General features: G+C 38.5%; 1 long non-coding RNA gene across 1 annotated transcript in view; it reads right to left on the minus strand.

Moving 5' to 3' along the window:
* Positions 1-8,350: 8,350 nt before the first annotated feature.
* The window catches only part of LOC114016061 (uncharacterized), a 47,350-nt gene continuing 35,963 nt past the window's right edge, over positions 8,351-19,737 (minus strand). The window contains exons 4-6 of the long non-coding RNA XR_003560336.2: positions 19,055-19,136; positions 17,147-17,208; positions 8,351-8,475 (exon numbers count right to left, since the gene is read on the minus strand). This is a non-coding gene — a long non-coding RNA (uncharacterized LOC114016061). The remainder of the gene's footprint in view (positions 8,476-17,146; positions 17,209-19,054; positions 19,137-19,737) is intronic.

Below are 19,737 nucleotides of genomic sequence, written 5' to 3' on the forward strand. Positions count from 1 at the left end.
TCCATAATAAGAGATGCAATGATGTACACTGAGCTATTTATCTGCGAGCTTTTCAAAACATCTTATATGAATTTCTATAGATAAGTAATAAGGGATTGACTTCATAAACACAATGGAACAGCCTTCTGAGATCAGCTAAGTGCTAGTGTTATCATCAGAATTGATTTTGCATGGAAAGCTGCATCCTGACAATAATGTGAAAGGATTTCTTACTTCAGCAAAATTACCACCAGACTGGAGAATAATCCTGTAATATTTAATACTACAATATATTTAAGAACCTTTTATAATTAGTTTTGTTCTGTCATCATGCACGTTTTCAGCAGTTCCACTGCATAGCTTAGCTCTGCCATGAACAATTACAGAGACGATGCTGCAAACAATTTAGGTGTAGGGATTGACTAGCGTTTCAGAACGTCTCTCACCTCTCCTGGCTTTTCAGTCCCACTCATGTTGCCAGATACTCAGAAGAGTATGCTTGAAGTTACATCATCATCATCATCATCAAAAAAAGTTTCATAAGTGTATTATCACAGAGAGTGTTTCCTCAGAATGATCTCTCCTCCGTTTAACCTACATAGAGAGGATGGGATTGCATCCTGGAGCCCTCAGCGCTGCAGACAGTGGCCATTGCGCCCCCTGGTGTCCACATCTCCCATACCAGCATCGCGAAATAAAATATCATCTCTGCAGTTTTCTCTGATCTCCCTGGCAATGGGTTAAAAAAAAAAAAAAAATCACAAAAGCCTCTAGCCTCTACATCCATGCACAGGTTCTAGGTCCTTTCCCATGTGATTTTTACTTTGTGTTGGGATCGTTGTGTCCACCTCTGGGGGAGAAAGAGAGAATCCAACCCTGGGCTTCTCTGCAGGGGCAAGTCTAAGGGGTCTGGGACAGGCAGCCAAAAGCTGCTCTTAATTTCTCTGGCTCTCACCATCTCTCAAACGATAATATGTGGATCCAATCTTCTCCTGCCTGAGATATTTCCCTGGCCAAGTGCCAGGCTGTCCCTTTGTGGCTGGGCTGCAGTCTTTTAGGAGAGCTGCCACTAAAATGAGCTTTGTAATCACAGTCAGAGAAGCAGTGAAAGTGGAAGGAAAAAATGGTCATGCCATTAACTCTTTCTTATCTGCCACCACAGGAGCTTACAAATTGCCTCACAGGTACAATTATCAATTATCAAGCAGATTAAATTCCATCAGGCAACTTGCGACATCTATCTCAATGGAAATCCTACAGATGCTTTTTTTAAACTCCTCATTTGCAGAAAAGCCCACACTCTGCCTGGACTTTGTTATTCTGGCAAACTGATCCATGAAGAACTTCACAAGGGAATTGTGGTAGACACTTCCTCTCCTCCCTTACGCTGCTTTTGTTAGTCAAAGGACATACACAGCAGAATAAGCTACGACAGAAAAATTAAGGGAAGCCTGCCTAGATGAGCTTAGGGTATAGTCTAGCGAATATTTTTCCCGTAGTACCCTGTTGATTGCTTGAAGGTGAGCTTGTAATACACTCACTGGCTATAACTATGGTTTATATTTGCTCATATTACTCTTTATTAAGCCACTGCAACCGTGAGTAGCTTGATATCAGACATTAGAGGGATTGCAGCCATCTTCACACTATTTAAACCTGAAGGGTGACACATGATCCTTAAAAGAAAAATTAATTATCGCAGGAGGAGTCCAATCTATCTGTAGGTATCTGTAACTGAAGACTTTGAGAGACAGGACAGAGAATAGCAATGAATTAAACTGTGATCCACATAACATTGATCTAAAAAATGATGGATGATACAGCTGACTGCAACTCCTTTAAGGGTCTTCCTACCCATGCTTTGCAGGGTTAGATTTATATTGATACTCACGAGTATTCATTATATTAACCTTCACAGTGACCTGGTCAAAGGTCCTCATACTGATTGACTGATGTCAATGTGCCATTCTAACTAGCTAAGGAACCTCTCACCTAGACTGATCGGGATTTTACATAGGTCAAGAGGAATTGAAAATCAACAAGAACATTCCTAATTCGGATCAATTATCTCATGAGCTAGAAGTAAATCACTGTTGGATAGCTGAACAGTGCCTAGTTAAATGAAGTTCAGGACCTGTTCTTGTTCCAGACGTGGTATACAAAAGGCTAGTTAGGGTATTTGTAAGCAAAACTTTGGCCAAAATTCAGGTAATCTTTTTTCCACTTACTTTTTTTTTTTTTTTTTTAAGTATCTATAGCTTTTGTGAAGCAACCCAACAAATGGAAAATATAAGCCAAATTATCCCAGAAATTGATTTTCATTCCATAGAAGGCAGTTGATAGCTCATACGTTTCTACAGGATTTCTATCAAGCATAGACTACTTTAGCTAAGCACTAGAACGGAGTTTTTCACAGAATCCAAGTTCACAGAAGCTACTTATTTTAAGGAAGGCAGGCAAGACCTTAGACAAGCTCCCAGAGCATACTCAAAATCAGCCTTGTTACAATAGTGCACCACAGATGGTCACAAATCCAAAAACTGATGCATGTAGAAGTTTCTTAAGCCATACCACATATAAAATAACAATGTCGGGGAGATAATCATACTTTCAATGTGAAATTAATTTTTAAAATATTTGATTCTATCAAAGAGCCACAAGTGTTCTTTATTATATTACAGCTAATTTTAAAATTTTCTAACCATATTTTATATTTCATCTTCTATGTCAAGGAGGTTAATTCTCATGTACAAATTCACACAGCTATAAATTTCTTTTTGTTTTTGTAGTAAGCTATTAACGTCTCTAGATCAGAAAACTTGGATGAATTATATATTCAAAGCAGTCATCTTGTGATTTTGTGTTTTACAACCAGGCACAACCAAAAAACTCTCCAGAGTGTTATGATACTACTTTTTTGAAAGGAGAAAAACTCAGAAGTCTTAGAAATAAATAAATAAGCAAAAGAAAACACCACAAAAGTAGCTGTATTTATCAGTGGCAAAAAGAAAAGTGATTTTTAGCTCTCTAAAGATGTCACTTATTTAAAAGACAGAAAGAAACTATTCTAACTTTACATTAAGGCACAGTAAGGTCGTCTTTGGAATACCATGTATTTTCTACTAGTTTGGATTTGAATATTTCTCTTCAGCGGAACTGTACCAGTGTACCCCAAAGGCATTATGCCTGATATCTCCCAGACTTTTCAGAGATGACAAATGCTTACCACTCCTTTCAATTTAGGGGTGAGGACACAGAGGATTAAAGATAAATAGACTTTAAAGTCCTGCAGATCCATGCGCAAACCACACACGCGTTCTATTTCTCAACTTCAAATTTAACAAAGCCTGTTATAAATTTCATGGCCAGAGCTCATTATCATTTGCATAATCAGGCCTACTATGCACATGAGCATATTCAGCTCCCACTAGCTCCAGCAGGAATCGAGCACTCATGTTAAAGTCCCAGATATCTCAATTCATCTGAGTGCTGAAGTCCCAAGTATCACATCAACAGTCAGAAGCTGGAATTCAACTCGACAATCACCCTTTTCCCCTTTCCTTCTGAGAGAATACGTAATGGTTGTAGTAATGTACAGTAGTACGATTCATTTTGCAGCTTCTTGTCTATTCAAGAAAAAATTAGTACAAATTGTCTATTATGACTCTATATGAATCCAGACTGCATATGTCTATGTTCTATAGCTAAATGAAAGTCCAAATCAAACTCCAAAATATTTTCTTCCAAAAGGAAAAAAGTATTACAGTGTGGCAATGACAACTGGAGCAACAGCAGCCCAGCTGCAGGCTTGGGGGTGGGTATGTGTGCTTAGGACTGGTTTCATTTTCCTCTGCAACATAGTGTGTCAGCAGTGCTCTCTGCTCCTCAGGACCAAAACTCTGACACCACAACCTGCTGCTGAGTAAAACCCTCTCCAATTCTTGCAGTTAAAGAAAAGCCTCCTACAAAACAGTTATATGTATCAAACTTCACCTGTGCAGAACTCCTTGCTGTTGACTCCAGTTCTGCAGCTCTGGCTCTTAGGATGTTGATTGTACAACTCCCCTCACTAGAGAAGATTAATGCGTATTTACTTTTATAGTATCTCTGAGAGTAATCTAGTGCCAAAGGGTGAATTTTCCTCACTGTGCAAGTGTTTTAATTAAAACAAGCCATGTAACATTCAAGCGTTTGAAAACAAACCAAACCCAAAGCGTTAAAGCAGAGCAATCATCACCACGAGCGGGTTGGCAGGGGGCTGTAACCCACGGTGCCTGCAAACCACAGTGCCTGCAGCAGCCCTACGAGCTGCACGCTCGCCACTGCCTGCCTGGGCTGTTCGAGTGAGTACCGCAATCTCATGCTTCATGGGGAGCACTTCAGGGGACTGCTCTGACTGAAGCCAAATGCAGTTATCTGGAGGTTCAGAGGTGGATGATTGCTGGACCAGAAAATACAGGAGAGCTCTCAATGACCACAAGCATCCAAGCAGAGGAAACAAAATTTTAGTCTTGCAGACACAAAAGGCTTCAAAACAACACAAGGGTTTAGGGTGCCTGATTTTCTGCACACCAAGGGCTTGTATTGATTTCACTGATAGATTTTCATAAGAAATTTAGACTTGTGTAAACAGGTATCACAAAACAAACACATATTTCTTACTGCTGCCTTCCTGCCTTCTTGGAATTAATTTTGATACTTAAAAGGGAATTTAGACCATGTAATAGCAGAACGAAAACAGAGGTAATGAAGGGCACTACAAAGGAGAAACAATTATGCATGATAAACACTCTCATGTTTTGAGCAGAAGTTCTGGGAACTTGAAAAGATTAGATTAAATCCAGCTCATTTAGTCCAATAACTTACGCAGAGTCAAATTTAATTGTAAGAATAGGTATGTAATTTTCAGCACTTGTTTTGTGTAGTGCAGAATACATTCAAGGATCAGCAGGTTGCAAATTTAAACACTTCAATTAAAACATATTTGTTACAACATTACCACAAAAAGAATTGTGAGTAGTCTGCACAGTGTGTTTTGGACAGAGATTTGAACTCTTCTGAGCAAGGCTCTCAGGCTGCCTTGAAGAAGACTATAATCAATCTCTAGTGTTTGTCCAGTGGGCTTTGGAAGAGAAAGTAAAGCCCGAAGGATGCCAATATTTATATCTGAGAAATTCAATCTTATGTGACAGTGACACTAATCACAAAGAAAATACAAAACAAAACAGAACAAACCAGCATACTTCAGTGGTTGATTTTTCTTTTCCCCTCTGTTGCAACTGCTCTATTAAATTTAATGAAGCTCTCCCTAAGCTTTTCGAAGCGGTGAGCTCTGAAGAAACAAAGAAGGGAAACAGCAACACATAAGGAAGGATTTTCCTAAACAAGCTATTGGGAAATATGCAGAAAAATTCCAGCGTAGACAAGTTCTTGCACTGCAAGTCATACAGAAAAGCCTACATTGTTCTGATCAGATGGTGTTTCTCCAGCAGTCCATCTGGTAGAACACTATGTTTAGGTCCCTTGGGGTAATTCTACCACATGCTCTTTCCTGTGAGACAGTTTATTAATTTTTTCATAATGTATTTATTCTATGAGTTGCATGGTAGCACCTACTGGTAGATACGTGAATGTCACTGTGTCCTTGAATTTATAAAGGCCTCTACATTATAGCCATACTATGAAGCCAAACATTCTGCTTCACCATGGAATCCATCAGTTATTCCATGTAAGACTGCAATTACTGGCATTTTGCTCCTGTATTTGAGAGTTTCATATTACACATGAAAATTCTGTAACAGTCAGACTCCTGGCCATAATAACTCATACTTTCTGTGAAAAGGGGAATTTTCCTTGAGAAGAAATCTCTACAGTGATCTCTTAAAAATAAACAAGCAGTCTCTTTTTCTATCATTTCATTTAATGGTGATCTGTGTTCGTGAATTATTTGACCTACATATATTCTCTGTTCAATAAGGACAGCTTCAGAAAAGCCTGCACCTTTTCTAATAGACATGAATTAAGAAGAAAAAAAAAAAGTATAATGACTACAGAATTCAGTGATCCAAATCGCAGAAACAAGCAAGTGTTGCTCAGACCTTCCACCATCATATCTGTATAAAATATAGGAATTAGTGGAGTTAAACAAGGTTGAACTTACCCCAGTGACATCTCTTAGATCAGCCAACTCTAAAGGGCATTGCTTTGGGACAGCAGGTTTCTTTCACACCAATCCCATGGGTAACTAATAATGTAAAGAATATTACCCGAATATTACCCTATCCGTTCTGTTTCATTACACGTATCTTTCCACCCACATGCAGTAAAATAGCGAAGTGATATATGATCATTGGTTGTCATTAGCAGGCTTCACTCATGCTGTCAGATCATGTCAGAGGAGGGTGCAAAATAAAGGAAATGTGCAGACTCAGTTCACGTAAATGATGCACCACGTCTCTGTCAAGGGTGGGTGCAAATGCAGCTGTTCCATTTGTTTCTTGAAAACTTTTATAAAATACCAATATTTCTGTGATTAAATCCAGTGAACAGAAGTATTGAACATAAAGCGATTATAAGAACACAGCTGAACCCAGCTGAAGCAAATAAATTGGAATGCCAGCAGATTCAAGACAGAAGTACTCACCTAAATCTATACAACTGGTCATTATCTACAGATTAGAATGAAACTGGTTTATCTTTCACCAGGCAGTGGTGGAAAAAGGCAACATTTCCGTGGGTTATGCTTCACTCATTTTGTGGCATGAACTAACAAATTCCATTCCCAGTATTCAAAATATCCTTGTTTGGCTTATGCAAATTACCCTGGAAGGCTAGTACCCCAGACAGCTGTATTTTAGGTGAAAACAGCTGATATTATGTTATGTGAGACAGGCTTATTCCACACAAAAGGTTTTGAATATTCTTAAAATACAGGCATTGCTGTCTCCTTAAAATTTACACAGTGACTTTCAGAAGTTTTATGAAACAGTGAAAGGACTATTGATTTCTGCTGTAATTTGTAATTACAAATATTGTAATTTGTAAATTAGAATAACAATAACAACAGTCTAAAATTTCTTTTGTCTTTATAACAGATTATTTCAATGGAAGTTGAATCCATTCAACAGAACTACATTTAAAGGGACTGCATGTTGGCATATGGATAGTGAGACAGAAGACAGAGGTTATTCTTAAAGTCTTCCCTGACCCAGGTACACTTTGAAAATAATAAAAATATTATGATTTCATCTTGGACCAGCTGATATTTTCACAGAAACACAGACACATTTTGGACACATGAATTATTGCCAGGTCTGAAATAGAAACAGCTATCCAAACTGATGAAGGGCTTATGTGCCAGAAGATGGCCAGCCTTTTTCAACCCATTACATGCTACTTTGTACCTTTATTTGCACCCCTTTTCTACCCTTAGATCATCATAAACAACTCTGTTATAATAGTTTACCTTTGTACTGATGTGGCATCTCAGACATCTAATGAATAAACAGCAGAATACTTGATATATTTACATGAGTTTTCAGGATTATGCAGAACATCTTTTTTCTTTTTCTTTTTCTTTTTTTTTTTTTTTTGTTGTTGTTTTCCCTTTGGAAGGGAGGAGACAGAGGAAATAAACATTTCCAACACGTCATGTTTGGAAAAAGAATATTCCAAATGTAACCCAAGCATTGCTGATCCAGTACTGTCTTCCTCAGTTTGCCAAGAGACAAACAATGCAGACAATGCCACGTTAGCTCTGCCAGTGCTCAGCCTGGTGGATCATGACCCAGCTTCAGCCTGGAAACCGTGCAGCCACATCATTGTGGCTCTCTGCCCACTGAATTTAGCATGGCTTATTAATTCAGACACAGCGCTGTACTGTGCTATGCACAGCAGTTGGTGGGCTCCCAAATCAATGTTAACAAGCAGCATGAATCTGTCCATAACCATCTCTGTAGTCACACCTGGAACATAACAATGTGACTGAGAGCAGCACTAGGTCACAGCACAGTTTAACTTAGCTCAGTACCTTGCCTCCAACGGTGGCTAACTGAGATTGTAAGGGAAGAGGACAGGAGTGGGGCAAGCATATACAACATATCCCTCATAAATGCTCACACCTGCAAGGATATGAACTCTTCAACACCTATTAATCCACCCACTAGTGCCATTTCAAATGACTGATTTATTATTGCTCAGATGGGGTGCTTCAGCAGATACAAACTGGTGTCATTGTGGAAGACTGATTTTTTTCTATAAGCAGCTGTAAAGTTATTAACATACTAAAGGAACTAAAGGCAAGTGCCATTTTTTTTTTTTTCTGACAAAGAGATGAAGCTTGAAATAATTACACTAAAACATACCTCCTGGATGTATATTGACTTCAGACTTTTGCATTAAGGACTTGCCTGTGGGGAGGAAAAAGTCTTCATAGTATGTTCTGGCATCCTGGTCTCATTAAGACAGTATGCACTCCTTTTAAAGGGCAGCACATATCTGAAAAATCCAAAGCAGTTAATCACTCCGCTCTGAGAAAATCTTTCTAGAGTTTAGTCTCTGATTAATTAAACTAGTATAGACAGAAAAATAACAACAAATCTTTAAGCTGTGACCTATACATAAGGAAATAATCAATGTTAAAAAAGAAATTACATTTTTACATGTTAGCCACCAGAATAAAAAAAACCCAAAGCCTAGAAATGAGGAATAAACTGTCTGTAGCTCAAATCATATAAAGCATCATGTGTTTGCCTTATTCACGATATATGACATACCTACTTCTTACATAGTTAAGTGGTTTTCAAAGCTATTCAAAAGGAGAAGTTGTCATTTGTACACCAAGACATATGGGGGACGATCTCTTGCCTGTGTTCACCACTTATATCAGAGACAAATCCTTGGACTGAATCAAAGTTTGCCCTATCATTCAATTCAGTGCTCTTTCCACAAAGTTACATGGTCCACTGTCCATTTACAGGAAATAGTGTGTAAGTTCCCAAAAATTTATAACATACTTGCCCACTAAAAAGGGTGTTTCACAAAGGCCAGGTATTGTGCACAGCTCAGAGTAGCTACCTAGGACTTCCACATTGCTGCAACTGGGATGTGCTGGTTCAGCTGCACGTGAACCTCTTGTAGCATTGCTCACATGGAGTAAAGGTTGCTCTGTGAATAACAGCCAGGCCAGTCTCTCATGTGTCTCTAATTTCTGCAGATTAATTGGGTGAATGCCAGTGAAGAATCAGTAAGCCTAGTCTGGTAGAGAGTCAGTGAAAGCAATTCAGATGAAAAATGTATCTGTGTCTTTTTAAAATCAGCTAAAATTTGTTGCTAGACATTTCATTTTACTCAGCTGTGAGCAGTAAGGTGGTAAATGTTATCTTAATTCATATCGACAGAGCTCTTCGTCCTCTGGCATACTCAGCTGCGGTTGCTGAGCCTTTCGCGGAGCCAGGCCCTGCAATCTGCAGTCAGATGGGTAACTACAGGGAACGGCTGCCTGGCTTTTAAGGATAGAGAATATCCAAAAGCCAAAATAAACCATCCTAATCACCAGAGGCTGGGGGAACACAACAGACCAGTTAACTAAGCTTGGATTATCTCTGCTGGTTAGTTCTTACTCCATACTCGTTGGGCCTCAACTTTAATCTGATCCATGTGCAATGGAACAGAAACAAGGATCACATCCAGATGTGCACATCAGCAGATACCATAAGCATCTAACACATTTGGGTGTTTCTTTCCACAGCGTGGTGCTACCATACAGCCTGATAAATGCCTCTGCCTTTTCCTGTCTTCATGCAAACCCACCACATGCCCCATTTGGAAAGGGAAGAGCAGCCAAGACAGTGGTGATTTCACCCACCTGTGATTGTCCATGGTCTGGCAGAGATGGAGCTGAGGTTCCTGCCCATTCATCCCCCCATTCCTGCACTCTTCTATTGCCCCATGCCTCTGTGCCACTGCTTATGCTCAAGAAAACAAATACAGGGGAATTCCTTATCCCATTACATGGATGCACAGTAACAGAAGTTCTCTATGAAAGATAACAGCTGTTCTTTCTCGCCTGCTCCACAACAATGCTGTCAGATATCCCCAATAAATGTTCTTTATTCTTGTTCATGCCAAAGCTCACACTGCACAAACATTAGTTGTGTGGATGGGAACTGACATAACCATTCAAGTCAAACTACAGTGGCAAATCTTTCAGTGCTTCTGGGTTCGGCAATTGGTAAGTATAAATCTAGAGCTTTTGGTGATACCTCTTTTAGCCGTCTGTTCTGCAAGGGCAGACTCAAATTTATGGAGACATCCAAAGTGCATTTTGTGAAAAGAGGGAAGTATGAGCATGACCTCACCATCTGATAAATGCTCACAAACCTTTCTCCCTTTGGTATTTTGCACTTCTTACCTTTTTGGGCTAAGACAAAAACTTATCTACATACCTGCTTCCCTGTTGCTTTCTTGATTTGGTTGTCCTTATCAAACATGAAAACTGAAAGTAAATTCAATCTGCTTATCTTGTTGACATTTAGACTGCATTAGAGAAAAATTTATGTGATAGTGAGTATGCCAGCCCCATAGACACTGTCTATATCTATCTGCAGGCTGAGCAGAAATAACCCAAAGTATCAAAGACAACTAGCAGTCACAGTAGCGTTGGACAGTTACTCCACAGCGAATACTTCATTCAGTACATATTTTCCAGTTTATATTTCCTGCTTCTATTTGTGCTTAGGAAACGTTTTCCCTTCAAATATCTGGCATTTGTCCTTTTGTACAATATATATTCATCACCTTGGGTGGCTTGCAGCATTTCTTCCAGCATGCCTTTGTAAAGTATTGGACTCAAAATGAAGTCACATGCATTCCCCTCTACAAGCAACCTCTTTTTACTCAGCTGTATCTGCTATACACAATTTGTTTAAATAATTCTTGGTAGAAGTTTATTCCAAATTTCATATACTTCTGATCCTGTATGTAATGTGTCTTCTATGCACTTATCTATCTTTTCTGGTCTTGATCATGAAAGCTCAAAGTAAAAGACTACATAGAAAGAAAAAAATTCTGTACACTTCTTTTAAAAATCAAAAAAATTAGCTTTGACTCTTCATACACAAAATCACATGGAGAACCAGGCAGCAAAACGATCCTGTTTAGCTGCATTAATCCTAGGAAAAAGTCAAAGCAGGTAGTTCCTACACCAGGAACAAATAAAGGAAAGGTTTTGAACTCTTTCCTCGCCTATTTTGCATCCACTGTATAGTCATGAAAGCTATAAGAACATTCAGAGTAGGGTATAAACTACGCTCCTGCTTGAGACTTTTGTGAAGAGAGGCCAGGCTCTGAGGCTGCGTACTGGAGGTACCTTCGGCACACCAGAGAGAGGAGTTCCCTTCTTTTGCACCACAGGGAATGTCCTGGCTCTGTCTTTTATTTTGGTAACTTCAGAAGCTACATGCGATCTCTCAGTGCCACAGTGCCATTTAGGATCTGAAATTTCAAAGCTATTTCTTTTTCTAAAAAACAAAGAGATGAGGATATCTAATCTGTTCAGATTCTGCTCATTGAAAAAACAATGGCTTTTTCAACATGGATCTTTCAAAAAAAAGTCCAAAAATCTAACAAACCAAAAAAGACAAAAGCTCTGTGTAATAAACTAGAAAACAGAAATGTAGTTTTGTCAAATAATCCATATTTTCCTGTTTCCAGGAATCCTGTTAAATGGACTTGTTTTATTGATTTGATCTGTGGTGATAGAACAGATTTCAGCAATGTGAAACGGCTGTTATGTGGGAAGTATAATCTTATCTCTAGAAAAACAAAGGCTCCCTGTCTCCAAAGCTGTCTAATCGACATTTTTCATGGCTTGGCCTTCATTCTGTAATACTACCAGCAGTAATGTTGTCCTGTTCCTAAAATAAAAATTTTAAAAATACCTTATTATTTTATAAAATGTCATTAACTTTTCATTTTAATTTCCAAAATCACGCCAGAACACGAAATGGCAGCTACAAATAAATTAAACCAATGCATACGTCAAAATGGCAGATCTGCATTTCTTTATTTACAGGCTGAACAATCACATTGTGCATGTGGATGGGGGGTGGGGTGGGGAGAGTGGATATGTATATACAAACACACACACACAAAGGCAGATATACATACACAGCATACTGAAGGTTGGAGTAATGTCTCCATTTTACCTAGAAAAAGATCAATATTCTATAAATTACTTTTTATGTATTTGTGTACAGCAATACATCACAAATAGAAATAACTGATTTACACATTGTAAAATACAACTAAGTTTTGAGGTTACAAGTCTGGCAAGCATATATTCTACATCCAAAGTAGTTTTGTCTAAGGTTCCCTGACATGTATCTATCAGAAAATTACCTTTTGTATTCTGCCTCTCAGCACGATAGCTTAGATTTCAGCAGAGGACAACTGGAGGACATTATGCCAGCTTCTAAAACAAATGGAAACACTGAATTACAGTATATGGTACTAAAAAGGAACATTTCACTAGCATGTACTTGTCCAAAAAAAAATTGTGAATGTCAAATCTTTAGCCACAAGGACACCCAAGACATAAAGGAATTAAACAGATGTTCTACATGCTGAGCAGTGAAACACGGCAATGCTAGATTCTTATCTGCTCCTCAAATGAAATGCCTTTCCTATTTGGTCCTTTTATTCTGCCAGCTCCCATTTCCACACTGCCACAAACATGTGAGTTGACTTGTACATACATGTCTAACTGGGTGAGCTCGGAGCACTTGGTATGCCAGCAGTCCCTTCGGCCACACAGGTCTGACAGGACACAAAGGGCATTGAGCTCCACTTGCACTGAAGCTGGCAAGAGTAACTATCTATAAACCTTTGAAAGTCTGGGGCAAATGACTTCCAACCTTTCCTTAAGTTCCTCCACAACCAACGGTGACCTCATCCTGGAATGCCTCATTCGAGACAAATGTTTCATCAGGTCTTGCAGTGTTGACTACCCTGCTTGAAGTAGACAGGCTGGTTTTATTTGTTCAGGCAAAAGTACGATAGTAAGCTTAACAGCTTCTTTCTCTTGTCTTCACCCCCACTTGGAACCACACTACTGCAACATGATCTAGCAATGTTTTTCAGTTGTGTTGCATTTCCAGCAGTTCTCCATTGCTTTCAGCCTCAGGATAAAAAGCCCAAGGTACTTCTATGTCAAAATCTTGGCGGTGCAAGTGGATGTGCAAGATGCAAGACTTGAAGACACAGAAGAGGCAACACAGTGAATCTCTTTACTCAACTACTTCTGAAGCTCCAGTGACTAGAAAGCCTCACTCCACAGAACTTTAACATTCATGTGAATTAGTGTAATTATTGTCTCTCGTCATCTCTTCTGTTGTGAGAGTCTGGAATGGATCGTACTAACTTGGTATATACAGTTGCACTAGTGTGTCTCTGAATCTTTCTATATGAACTTAACAACAATATGAAAAAACCTCCTCTTTGATTAATTTTGTTGTATGTGATGCAAAGGTTTAAAGCAGATATTAAGCAAATTTCAAAATTCCTGTGTTTTAATGAATCAGACTGAGATAAAGCAGCTTCTTTCCACACCTAAATTATACCTTGAGTTCTGCAGAAGTTTGTCTACTAGGATATCCTGTCCAATTAGTCAGAAATGTGTAAGTGGAGCCAACAGAACTAAACCTTGATGAAGGGGAAATATATGTGGTAAAATGTCTCAGATTATCAGACAATTAAGTGATTTCACTGGCTGACAAGAAACAGAACTTTGAGGGGGGTATTCCACAGTTATTTTCAACAAGTGATGAAATAGTTATAAATATAAAATACTATATAGACAGGACAAAATGCTTTTTATTTAATGGTTAGCCACAAAGTAAGTCTGTCTGCAGAGTACACTTCAGGCAGATAACAGCAAACACTCTTCATGTTTCAAAAAGCCCATAGTTCCACTAACCTAACACTGAGATAGTATATGCTGCATCTCAGCAGGAATGGAATGGCTTGAAGTTAAGGACCTGCATGTAAATCTCCAAGCATGTATCAGGGGAACTACAATTTAGGCAAAGAAACATCTGACTTTTTTGTTACACATCCATTTTGCTATTGGATTCTGAAAAGGAGTTTCCTAATCTGCTTCATTTTTCATAAACAGCTAAGGCTCCCTGAATCTTTTAATCAAATAGATTTCCGTAATCATGATATTCTGAGGCTCTGCCACATAGGAAAGTAATTCTTAGTGCCTTGGTTTTACTGCACATAGATTACAATCTTGTAAGAGGTTCATGCGTCTTTTCTAACAAAGTCAGCAGTGCAGTTCAGTTATAAATCTCTAGTCCCTGCTAAGCTTTTGTTGAGATAACAGTTAGTAAAGACTTATCCTCTGAGATTAAGATTCTTTTGGCATGTATTTACCTATGTCACACAAAACAAACTATGCATCTGAGATGGACAGCTGGCTGCCTGCCACCCATGAATAGAAAAGGTCAGCTAACTCTTATGGCTTATAGAAAGGATAGATACAGAGCAAAAGCAGAGCTTTGTTCTGTGATTTCTAGCATACATGTTGTGAAATCACCAAGAGGAAGCCGGGGCTAGGATCAGCTGGGGGCTAGCATGCACAGCTCGTCTAAGCTCCTTGTAATCATTGGGATCTGCATTATGTATGCAGCAACCTGACATCTTTGCTAAGAAAATTCCTCCTTTACTAATTGCTGCAAGCCAGATATAATAATGAATTCAAGTCACCTGAGCTAGGCACAGCTTTATGTCTGTTGTAGGTTCTCAGACTGAGGTGCAGCAAATTCCATTAGGCACTGAGTTACCTTTCACATGGAGAGTTAAACTCCTCAAGCATCCAAAATCCAAAAGTTGGATGTTGTTGGAATTTAGTAAATAAAGAAAGGCTCTTGACAAAAGTGACTGGACAGAGGGTAAGACAGGAGAATAAGGCCTTCATGCAGCGCTACAACAAATAGTACCTTCTCCTTGGAAGCTCTGCCTGTCCTGCCCAATGGGCAAGAACATACATTTTTCTTTCAAAACATCAAGCAAACCTTACTAAATAGAGATCTGTCCTGAGAAGCCATAGTTTTAAATATTCCAGACAAACAAGGTAAACAAATTCAAATCTCCCATTGGTTGGACAAATCCTCTAGCCCTTACACCAGTACATGGAAGAAGAGCAGCAGTTCTTCCTTAGGGTGCAAATTAAAGAATGAGCAGCAGGAGCTCAAGTCTTCCATCCTTTACTAGGAGCATTCTGAGAAGCCCACCAGGAAACCTCCAAGAGGATTTAGAGCAAGACACTGTCTGAGTTTCTGGCTAATCAGCCCCGAAAAATATGAAGTAGTTCTTGGCATGACTGTAGGCATATTACGGACTTAATGGAAAGGTGCTTTAGGCATCTGCAGGGTCAGTTACACCACAGTGTACAGGGCCATGTTTTTGGAATTAAATACACTGATTCTGCCAGAGTCTCTTTGTGGATCTGGCTTAGTCTCCTCTGCACAAAACAGGATAGATGTTGCCATACTGCTGGCTTGGCCAGAGTATTGAAGTGGAGCTTACATTTTAACTAACATTTTTATTCACCAAACTGTGATTCTCAATCTCATAGCATGTGATAAAACTGAATTTTAAAAAGTATCTAATGAATACCATTGAGTTAAATGTAATAATTAAAATAATTAGCATATTATTTACTGCAACTGATTATAAACTTCATTATTTTCTACAGTCTGTATCAGTGTTTCAGTCGCTCATAAGCATAGTCAGGTAGGCTAATTTGACAACATCTTTGCTGTTTTGTTTCACTCATAGCAATTAACCTCTCAACATTCCTCTTATGTAGTTAATGCACATCTAAAGTGTCCAACATGCACTATTTCCCCAAAGTGCTATGTTGCTTCAGCTTGGCCACTGGCCAACTTTTTAACATCCACCTTTACCTTTCGCTTAGCATTTCTGATTGCTACTGCAAGAGAGAAAAGATAGTAAACAACACCTGGGAGAACTAAAAAAAAAGTGACATTGCATAGCCCACCTGGGGATATTTACAAAGGTGTCAAAAATAATAGAGTTTTGAAAATTGTCCATGGAAAATCTAGCCCAGCAAAACTTTTGAAAACCTTGACCTTTTATGTTCTTTAGGAATTGCTATTAAATTATTTCAGTTCTACCTTACATTCTATGCTGTAAAAAAAGGAGAGTCTATTCACCAGATTAAATACTTTATTAGTCAAAAAGCAGTCTAATCCAAAACCCATGTCAAGGCTAAAGGAAACCTTTTTAATTATTTCACTAGTCTTTGGATCAAGTTCACTTACTTTCAGGAGGATTTTAAAATTGAAATGGATTATTTCTCTTTGCCCAGAGGTAGGTTACATGAGAATGAAGCACAGCATGATAACTGATTACTAGAGCAGTCTAGGAGTGAAATATGAAGTGTTAGCTGGATTAGTTGATGAGTTCTTTATTGCTTCTTTTTTATATGAATAAAAAAAGATTTCTCTGTAAAATTATATCCAGTTGGATTTCACAAATTATAATGGTGACAAAAGTTTTTGGTGATCTCGGATGCCTTAATCATCTGCTGATTAGTCAGGGAATAATTATGTTAAATAAAATAATCTAGTAATAAAAGAAATCAGCCTTCCATTCCCCTCAGACTCTACTCCCTACCACACTAGCTTTGCTCCTATGAAGCTTCACCCATCATCAGAGTCCAGGAAGAAAGAAAGGACCTGCTGATTCTTCTAAAAGTTCAAGGCCTTTCCTGTTCCGAAGTTTGAGTACTCACGGATTTACTACTGAAGCTATTACAAAGCAAAAGAGTTTTTATACATTTGAACTGCAATTTAGTATTTTGCTCAGAGGTTTCACTGAAAAGAATCTCTTTCACCTCCCCAAATGTACCACATCATACCTTCCTCTCAGGATGATGCAATTTGACAGGTGCCACTATAATATGTTTCCTAGACCAGTTCATCTTGGTGCACAATGACACGAGGGGAAGAAAATCACCAGAAAAAAGGATCTAAATCATTCTGCATTCCTGTCTAAGAATCAGTGTAAATGAATAATTACGAGGACACACAGAGTGAGAAATGTGCTTATAAACCCAACATTCACAAGCGGTATGCCTCACCTGTGGACAGCACACGACCTTCAGAATGATGTCTGTGCTCTTCCCAAGTACAAGCAGTAACTCTGTAAAGAAACCCACATAAAAATACACACTTAGACTTCAATCCCGTGTCAGTCTCACTGGCACTGAGGACAAAGTTTGGGAGCACAGACCTGTAATGGGTCAGATATCCACTACTAAAAATAAGCAAGTGAACATGTTGCAGGTCATTATTAATAAAGTATGCAGAATTATAGGCATGTAACATATAAACTCTTAGATGCTACCTAAAATTGAGAAATTGACAGTCTAGGAAAAATCTGGGTTTTGAGTGAAGACCTACAAGAGCCTGAATACCGTCGGTTGCACTACTTCCCCCTCCATTCTGCACAAAGTTGCCAATGGATTAACTTTCAGGAGCAGTGAGCATGGTAAACATTCATCAAAGACCATGCAGTGCTATAGATTTTAAGGAACTCATAAATTCAAGACCACAGGGAACTACTATGGTTATATTTGAATTCCTTCTGAAGAGACCATGTCATTTCACCTAGCCACACCTGCACCAAAGAAAATTCTCTGCTTTATATTGAAGCTAGAGACCTTAAACACTAAAACCAAGGCTCTCATACTGAGATTTTTATACCAAGAAATGTGAAGGCTCCACATTTTTCAGCATGGTTTCATTTTTCATGGGGGAAAAGATAAACTTTCAAATTGAGAGGAAAACCTGCAAACCTACCCCTACAGCAATAATTAACAACCTTATGTTCTATAACATGGGAAAGGAAAGAGATATCAGAATCTAATTCCACAACAAAATACAATGCAGGGTTATAGAAAATAAGGATTCTCAGAATCAATTTTAGATGAACATAGGTCTTCTAGACTTAGTTAATGAACTTATTTTGCATTATTTGTAATTATTTTTAAGAAGCTGCCCCGGGGTTACTTTCCCTCCTCATTCTTGTTTCTCTTCCTTAAAGAGAATTTTGGGTGTTTTTTAAGGCAAAAATAGCAGCAACCGCCAGATCTGTCATCCTGTTATGCCCTCACAGGAACAAACCTATATATCCTTCTATGTGCCATTAATCATAAATCTGAGTAGCTGAAGATCAGTTTTCTATGACAGAATGCACTGAACAGGGCAATTTGGGGGGGGGGGGAGTAGGTGTATGTGAGTATAAAAATATATATACACACATATATAGGTATGGGGCCAAGATAGTTCTAGACACTAAACATTTATTCTCTGAGGAGGAATAAATTTGAGTATGACCTTTCATTTTCATCTGGCCTTTCAAAAGACATGATTAAACTCTATCTCCTGGCACTGTAATTGATTTTTCCCAAAGGACCATTTATCAGAGAATAAACTGGGTTTAGACCTTGAAGTGTATATTTTGTGGCTTTTACATATCAATTGGTATTTTAAGAGAAGCCCTCCATTCCAAAAGCACTTCTGAGAATACTGCAGAAAAAAAAAAAAAAAAAAAATAACTCAGCCAGAGTCCCTGGCTTTTTGTCAATACACCATTCCAGCAGAGCTTGTCAGCTGAAAGATTAACTCTTGAGAAGAGCTAGATTCAACTAACAAGCAGAATTAGATACTACTAACAAGTTATCTCAACAAAGAAGAGGCCCAAGAAGATCTCGTTTAAATCACTGCACAAGCAGATGACAGTTCATGTAAAGTTTGGGCTTTAACAACAAAGGCACAAACCCTCCTTCCCCTTTGTCAGAGCAGGTGGAGACACTTCACAGCATCCTACCGAGCTCACTGGTGCATGGAAACCTTTTATTTCCCTCCAACACACAGTACCATAACATGAAGGCATATACAGCCATATTCCAGTTAAAAGTCTATAATAGCACAAAAATCAAATGTTTGATTTTAATTGTTGTCTGGGGATTACCATGCACACCAACCTGGTCTGAAGACACACCTGTTCTTAGCTTCCTGTAACTCCCCGAAAGAGCTGTGGATTCCTTATGTTTGGTTACAGACATCCTGTTTAGGGACAGGAAAAAATGTTCATATATTCCAACTTTGAGCCAGAATTCCTTAACTCTGAATGCTTTCATTAATTCATTTTAACACTGTTTTTAAACAGGGTACTTACAGGAATGGGAATCACATCATTTTCATCAAGCAGTCCAATGCTACAATGTACAGAATCAGACACAGGATTCACTAGTCCTAAAAACAAGACTTAGTACTCTAAATGCATTAAGAATAACTCCACTGTTGCAACTACAAAGTAATTTAAGTTAACCAGAAAGTAATTACCTGTGCAGTGCAGCAGAGGTAAAGTGATATCTAGATTTAAAATTAGTGTTAATTGAATTATACATCTGCTGTGGGAAAAAATAACTCCCTTAAACTCAAATTACGTTCTCCCAAATGTCATTATACATAACACAGTTGCGTATTCTCAGACAATCATAAGACAAATATTATTTCATCAGAAGGTAGAGCTACTAGGAATATTTACGGTAATGAAATACAAGAACATATAGATAGACAAAAGACTGGGGGACAAATACTACCCCTCTGTAGTGACCGTTCCTTGATTCCAAGACTAATAAGAGGACTCAGGAAGGGAGCCAAC

The sequence above is a fragment of the Falco cherrug genome, chromosome 15 (genome assembly GCF_023634085.1).
Source record: "Falco cherrug isolate bFalChe1 chromosome 15, bFalChe1.pri, whole genome shotgun sequence".
In the NCBI taxonomy this organism is placed as follows: Eukaryota; Metazoa; Chordata; class Aves; order Falconiformes; family Falconidae; genus Falco; species Falco cherrug.